This window comes from Triticum dicoccoides, chromosome 6B (assembly GCF_002162155.2).
Source record: "Triticum dicoccoides isolate Atlit2015 ecotype Zavitan chromosome 6B, WEW_v2.0, whole genome shotgun sequence".
NCBI classification, from domain to species: domain Eukaryota; kingdom Viridiplantae; phylum Streptophyta; class Magnoliopsida; order Poales; family Poaceae; genus Triticum; species Triticum dicoccoides.
The window spans coordinates 550,213,461-550,220,965 of record NC_041391.1 but is presented as its reverse complement, the minus strand read 5'-3'; positions in this window follow the sequence as shown (position 1 = coordinate 550,220,965).

The following is a 7,505-nucleotide window of genomic DNA, read 5'->3' as shown; positions in this document are numbered from 1 at the left end:
CCTCCCCCTCGCGCTCCCCCGCCATGACCGACGCCACCATCGATGTGCCGTCGTCGTAGCCGTGCTCCCCGCCGCCCGTGCGTCCTCTCATCGTGTCCAGGAGCTCCGCCGCTGTCCACTCCATCGAGCAAGCCGAGCCCCGAGCGCTTGCAACGCCCGAGTCCACCGCAACGACCTCGCCCGAACCGCCGTCGCCGGAGATCCCCTTCAACGCCGTCGTCGCTCCGGTCCATCTCCGGCCACACCAAGGGCTTCGTCGCACTCACTGTGAGCTTAGCCATCTTCCCCTCCCTTCCGTTCTTGCTCCCGAGCCGTGTAGTGACCTCCCGGAGCTCAACCGCACCCACCGCCGTGGAGCTCGTCGCCGACGTGCTCCCGGTCACCCTCCGACCACTCCACGGTGTCCATCATGCTCACCGTGTCACTTAGCACCTAGCTAGCCACTCCCCGAGCCTCACCGACCCCTCTAGCGTCAAGTTTGTCTTCGGCCGAACCCCGGTGGCCGCCAAAGTCGTCGCCGGCGCCAACTCCGGCCACCCCGACCCCAACGGACTCCACCAAGAGCTGCGGCTCGTCCTCAGCTCCACTCCGGTGGTCTCCGCGACCCATTTGGTGGCCGAAACGGCCAAAACCACTTCCGCCGCCGCGTCGGGCTCGCTGGCGGCTAAACGCCGGTGCAGCCGACCCGGGTTTGACCACGGGTGGGCCCAGCCCTGTTAATTAAACAGGTTTAGTTTTAATTAAACTTTAATTAATTTAATCACACTGACACGCGGGACCCACTTTTAGGTTTGACCCGGACGTGTTCCGTTGACCTGCTGACGTCACACGGACGTCAGGCTGACGCAATAATTGATTTTCTGGAATTAATCTAATATAGGAAATTCCAGAATATAGTTTAAACTTCAAAAATTCATAACTTTTATTCTGTAACTCCAAATCAGACAAATTATATATGAGAAATGATCAGCAAAATCCAATCTATCCATCTGTACTATTTTCATGCATGATTAAACAAGTTAACCTGATGTTTAATACAGAACAAGGAAAAACACTTTAAAGGGCCATGTTTGAGTTTGAAATTTGAATCTTTGATTCAAATTGGTTCAAACCCTTCTGGTCTTAGCTGCATTAGCCCAACACACTCATATTGCTATGTTTCATGCATGCATCATATTGTTGCACATTGTTTGGTGATGGTTGTGTATCGGTGTTCTTTGCGGCAGGTTCTGCCTCCGAGGAGTATCGTGATTACCCTAACGAAGAACCGTATCAGTGCATCGAACCATCAGGCAAGCAACCAACCATTTGATCATATCGATACAATCCCATGTTCTCGCTCCTGCTCTCTTTTACTACATTAAGACAACACGTTTTCAAACTGCTGTGTGCTACGGTAGTTGAACCCACTTCCTCTGCATGACCTGTCATTGCCACAGTAACTAGATGAAACCCACTAGCATGTGTAGGAGTTGATTGAGCCATATGTATGTGTTGCTCCTACCTTGCTATGCCTGCTATGCTTAGAGTCGTGTCAGGTCTGGTTCATCTGGGTGATGGGCTAGAGTGAAATGATTATGTCGGTAATGAGAGTGGTGTGGTGAACACGATTTGGTAAAGGTATCGATGAGAGGCCATGTAGGAGTACATGGTGGGTTGTTTCATTGAAGCCGACCTTAAGCACTGAGATTGTATGTGTGATTTAAGAATCAGCTACTACCATGCATTGGGCCCGAAACCAATGGACCCTCTCGGCTTCTTATTCACCCTAGTTCTTTGTCCAGGAGTTGCAAGTAGTTTCTGGTGTTTGTAGCCTACTGGAGGCCGTGGACAGCGCTGACCATAGGGGTGGGCTGTGATGCGGTAGGTACGTGGCCGGGTGTACCGAATACCCGTTAGGTATCTCGGGAACCCTGTTCACATCGTTCGGGGCCGTATGGGAAACCTCGGCCGGACTCCCTACGGATGGAACCTGGATAGGCGATAAACCTGGACTGGAGGCTTAGGTGATTAGGTAGGTCGTGGCCGACACCCACGTTGGGCTTCCGCTTGAAGGTTGCCGAGTACATGTCGTGTAAACGACGGTAAGTGGTGAGAGCGTGTATGAAGAAGTACACCCCTGCAGGGTTATCATGATCTATTCGAATAGCCGCGTCCGCGGTAAAGGACTACTTGGTTGCCTATACAGTTCATAGACAAGTAAATGGAAACTACTAAAAGCCTCAAGATAAGTGTGAGTGCCGAGGATGGCATCTTCCGTAGGAAGATGGAGGTGGATCCTCGGTAGTGTATTGAATTGGTGAGTAGTGGACTCGTGTACGCAAAACCATTTCAAGTTGGAGTCTCGTAGGTTAGCCTAGCCAAGAGTCAGAGCTGGCTTGCTGCAATAACTCCACCAACCCTTCTTGATAATATGCATGTATGTAGGATCTGATGTAAGTCTTGCTGAGTACCTTTGTACTCATGTTGCTATAATTTACATTTTTACAGAAGACGCTGCAACCCCTTCTGATGGGTTCTACGTAGACATTGACATCAATGAGTAGGCTAAGGCCCAGGTGGTGATCCTGAGCTTGTGAAGGACCTCGTAGTATAGCTAGGCTTTCCAAGCCTCTTTTATTTTACTAGTTGTCTGTACTCAGACAAGTTACTTCCGCTGCTGGTTTGTATGACTGTATGACTTGAATGCTGGGTCGTGTGACCCGTATCTTTGTGTATGTTATGTATGGCTCTCTGAGCCCTAAATAAAGTACTTGTGTCATAGAGTCATGTTGTGATGCCTTGTTGTATTTGCACATATCGGGCATATTGTGTGTATGTTTCAAATGCTTGGTATGTGTGGGATCTGACTATCTAGTTGTTTATCCTTAGTAGCCTCTCTTACCGGGAAATGTCTCCTAGTGTTACCACTGAGCCATGGTAGCTTGCTACTGCTCGGGAACACTTAGGCTGGCCGGCATGTGTCCTTCTTCGTTCCTGTGTCTGTCCCTTCGGGGAAATGTCACGCATTCAGTACCGGAGTCCTGTTAGCCCGCTACAGCCCGGTTTACCGGAGTCCTGCTAGCCCAGTGCTACAGCCCAGACCCACTTGCTGATGACCGACACGTTCGTTGCTGGGTCATGGATGCCTGTCCCTGTAAGTCGGTGCCACTTTGGGTTTACGACTAGTCATGTCAGCCCGGGCTCTTTATCATATGGATGCTAGCGACACTATCATATACGTGAGCCAAAAGGCGCAAACGGTCCCGGGCAAAGGTAAGGCGACACCCGTGGGGATACCGTGCGTGAGGCCGCAAAGTGATATGAGGTGTTACAAGCTAGATCGATGTGACATCGAGTCGGGGTCCTGACACATGAGCACCCTCAAAAACGACAAATTCTTCAATTTGTTCGATATCATAGTAACTATAAACACCCTTTGCATAAGAAGATAAGATTTCATTGTCATTAAACTCACATAGGTAGGGAAGGTGTTTTTAGGGTTCTTAGAGCAACAAGTAAAATCACACATTTCACAAAGATTCCAAGCATAACATAGTAATTTGTTTATTTGACCACATAAGAGTCTCCCTTTTTTAGACAAACGGTGACGCACAAAATGAGCATGCTCATCTAAAGATTTCCCATCAACTAGGCTAGTTGGGGTTTCAGCATGAGCGCATAAGGATCAAAGATGATCCAAGTAGAACACTTTAAGTGGATCCATATCAATAGATTTTTAGCAAGCAAAGATGCAAGCAAATAGAAGGCACGTGGAAACACAAACAGAAAGGCATACAGGACGAAGGCGAATAAAACGGCAAGGGTGAAGTGGGGGAGAGGAAAACGAGAGGCAAAAGGCAAATAATATAGTGTGAGGGAGATGAGTTTGTGATGGGTACTTGGTATGGCTTGACTTTTGCGTAGACTCCCCGGCAACGGCGCCAGAAATCCTTCTTGCTACCTCTTGAGCATTGCGTTGGTTTTCCCTTGAAGAGGAAAGGGTGATGCAGTAAAGCAGCATAAGTATTTCCCTTAGTTTTTGAGAACCAAGGTATCAATCCAGTAGGAGGCCACACACGAGTCCCTCGCACCTACACAAACAAACAAGAACCTTGCAACCAACGTGATAAAGGGGTTGTCAATCCCTTCTCGGTCACTTACGAGAGTGAGATATGATAGAGATGATAAGATAATATTTTTGGTATTTTTGTGATAAAGATGCAAAGTAAATAAAACAAAATAAACAGCAACAGAAATAACAAAGTATTGGAAGATTAATATGATGGAAAATAGAACCGGGGGCCATAGGTTTCACTAGTGGCTTCTCTCAAGATAACATAAGTATTTGCGATGGGTAAACAAATTACTGTTGAGCAATTGATAGAATTGAGCATAGTTATGAGAATATCTAGGTATGATCATGTATATAGGCATCACATCCGAGACAAGTAGACCGAAACGATTCTGCATCTACTACTATTACTCCACACATCGACCGCTATCCAGCATGCAACTAGAGTACTAAGTTCATGAAGAACAGAGTAATGCATTAAGAAAGATGACATGATGTAGAGGGATAAACTCATGCAATATGATATAAACCCCATGTTTTTATCCTCGATGGCAACAATACAATACGTGCCTTGCTGCCCCTACTGTCACTGGGAAAGGACACCGCAAGATTGAACCCAAAGCTAAGCACTTCTCGCATTGCAAGAAAGATCAATCTAGTAGGCCAAACCAAACTGATAATTCAAAGAGACTTGCAAAGATAATTAATCATACATAAAAGAATCATATTTGATTCAAATATTGTTCATAGATAATCTTGATCATAAACCCACAATTCATCGGATCTCGACAAACACACCGCAAAAGAAGATTACATCGAATAGATCTCCACAAGAGAGGGGGAGAACATTGTATTGAGATCCAAAAAGAGAGAAGAAGCCATCTAGCTAATAACTATGGACCCGAAGGCTGAGGTAAACTACTCACACTTCATCGGAGAGGCCTTGGAGATGATGTAGAGGCCCTCCGTGATCAATGCCCCCTCTGGCGGAGCTCCGGAAAAGGCCCCGAGATGGGATCTCTTAGGTACAGAAAGTTGCGGCGGTGGAATTAGGTTTTTGGCTCTGTATCTGGTAGTTTGGGGGTACGTAGGTATATATAGGAGGAAAAAATACGTCGGTGGAGCAACGAGGGGCCCACGAGGGTGGAGGGCGCGCCTGGGGGGGAGGGTAGGCGCGCCCCCCTACCTCGTGCCTTCCTCGTTTGTTGCTTTGCGTAGACTCCAAGTCCTCTGGATCACGTTCGTTCCGAAAATCACGTTCCCGAAGGTTTCATTCCGTTTGGACACCGTTTGATATTCTTTTTCTGCGAAACTCTGAAATAGGCAAAAAAACAGCAATTTTGGGCCGGGCCTCCGGTTAGTAGGTTAGTCCCAAAAGTAATATAAAAGTGTATAATAAATCCCAATAATGTCCAAAACAGAATATAATATAGCATGAAGCAATCAAAAATTATAGATACATTGGAGACGTATCAAGAGGTTATTTGATATTAGCTCACTAGATGAATGGAGAACCCAATCCTATGAAAATGCCAAACTATTTAAAGAAAAAGTTAAAAGATGGCATGACAAAAGAATCCAAAAGCGGGAATTCAAAGTTGGTGAATATGTTCTTTTGTAAAACTCTCGCTTAAGATTCTTTGCAGGAAAACTTCTCTCTGAATGGGAAGGACCATATATTATCGAGGAGGTTTATCGCTCTAGCGCTATCAAGATTAATAATGTCGAAGGTACTAACCCGAAGGTGGTCAATGGTCAAAGAATTAAACACTATATCTCAGGTACGCGTATTAATGTTGAAAGCAATATTATTCAAACCATGACACCCGAGGAACACATAAAAGAGACCTTCCCGAACACTCCAGAATAATTAAAAAAGAGGAGGTACATGATACGGTAAGTAAACGGACTCCGAAAAATCCGCAAAAATATTTTCTGTCAGTTTTGGAATATTTTAAAAATAAGGAAAATAAGAAACAACTAGGAAGGCACCAGAGGGGGGCACAAGACACCAGGGGGCGCTGGGGCCCCCTGGCGCGCCCAGGTGGGTTGTGCCCACCTCGGGAACCTTCCCGACTCCGTTTTCCTCCCGTTTGCTTGTTTCCCAAGATAAAAATCTTTATATTCCCCCCGAACGTATTGACCATCGTATCATGGAGAAATCTTCCGTTCGTGTTTCTTGTTGTATTCTGTCAGATGCAACAAGGCCAGGCATCATGTCTTCACCCTCCTCCAACAACGGGGAAGGAGATTCTTGGTTGATGAGGATAGAACTAAAAAGGGAGGAACCAAAGGAAGTCATCCAAGAGAGCAAGGATAAGGAGGCTATGGTGGAGCAAGCTCAAGCTGGGGAGCAAGCTATTCCGGCGAAAGAGGAAAAAGATATCCTTCAACCTTACTATGCTCATCTTACCCCCACTAAAATTGAAGCCTTTAATCCCTTCAAGACAGTTTTTGGACAGAATAAATATCTCACTCGCGAAAATATTTTCTTACAAGAGCACATCATCTCTCTCCGGACCCGAACCATCATCCCTAGATTGCAGAACCTATTAAAGCTCGCTACTACCTCATCTTCACCACCACCACCTTCTTCATCACCAAAGGAGACTTGAGTTCATGGTATGGACACTCCCCTTGTCTTATGCCAAGCCTGGGGGAGGTGTCCCTGTATCGTATCACCACCATTATCTTTGCTATTATCTATTCTAGTTCGATCTTTAGTTTCCCTACGATTTAGTTGAATAAAATTTTAGTTTGATCCTTTATTTTTTGAGTGTTTGCTTAGTGATCTATCTTTCTAATCGTGTTCGAGATATACAATAAAGAATAGTTTGACTTTTGTTTTTTACTTTAATGATTCAATAAAAAGAAACGAAAATAAATGAAAAGGTCATATGCTAATCTTATGGTAAGTAATGACATCACATAAGGAAAAGTATAAGTGGTAAAATTTGTTGGAGATTGACAAACACAACATTGGTCAATGACGCAACTTATGAAAGAATTAATAAGGGAAGAGAAGATCCACATGCAAATACACTATCTTGGACACATTTTATGATTGTGAGCCCCCACTAAATATTTTGTGTCAAAATAGTTGACGTTGGACAAGGAAGAAAACGTAATGATTTATGTTTGTTCATATTCACATGGAAGTTATAGTCATAGATACATTAACATGGGGTGCTTTGATACGTCTCCATCGTATCTACTTTTCCAAACACTTTTGCCCTTGTTTTGGACTCTAACTTGCATGACTTGAATGGAACTAACCCGGACTGATGCTGTTTTCAGCAGAATTGCCATGGTGTTATTTTTGTGCAGAAATAAAAGTTCTTGGAATGACCCGAAACTTCAGGAGAATATTTTTGGAATATATAAAAATACAGGTGAAAGAATCAAGACCAGGGGGGCCCACACCCTGTCCATGATGGTGGGGGCACGCCTA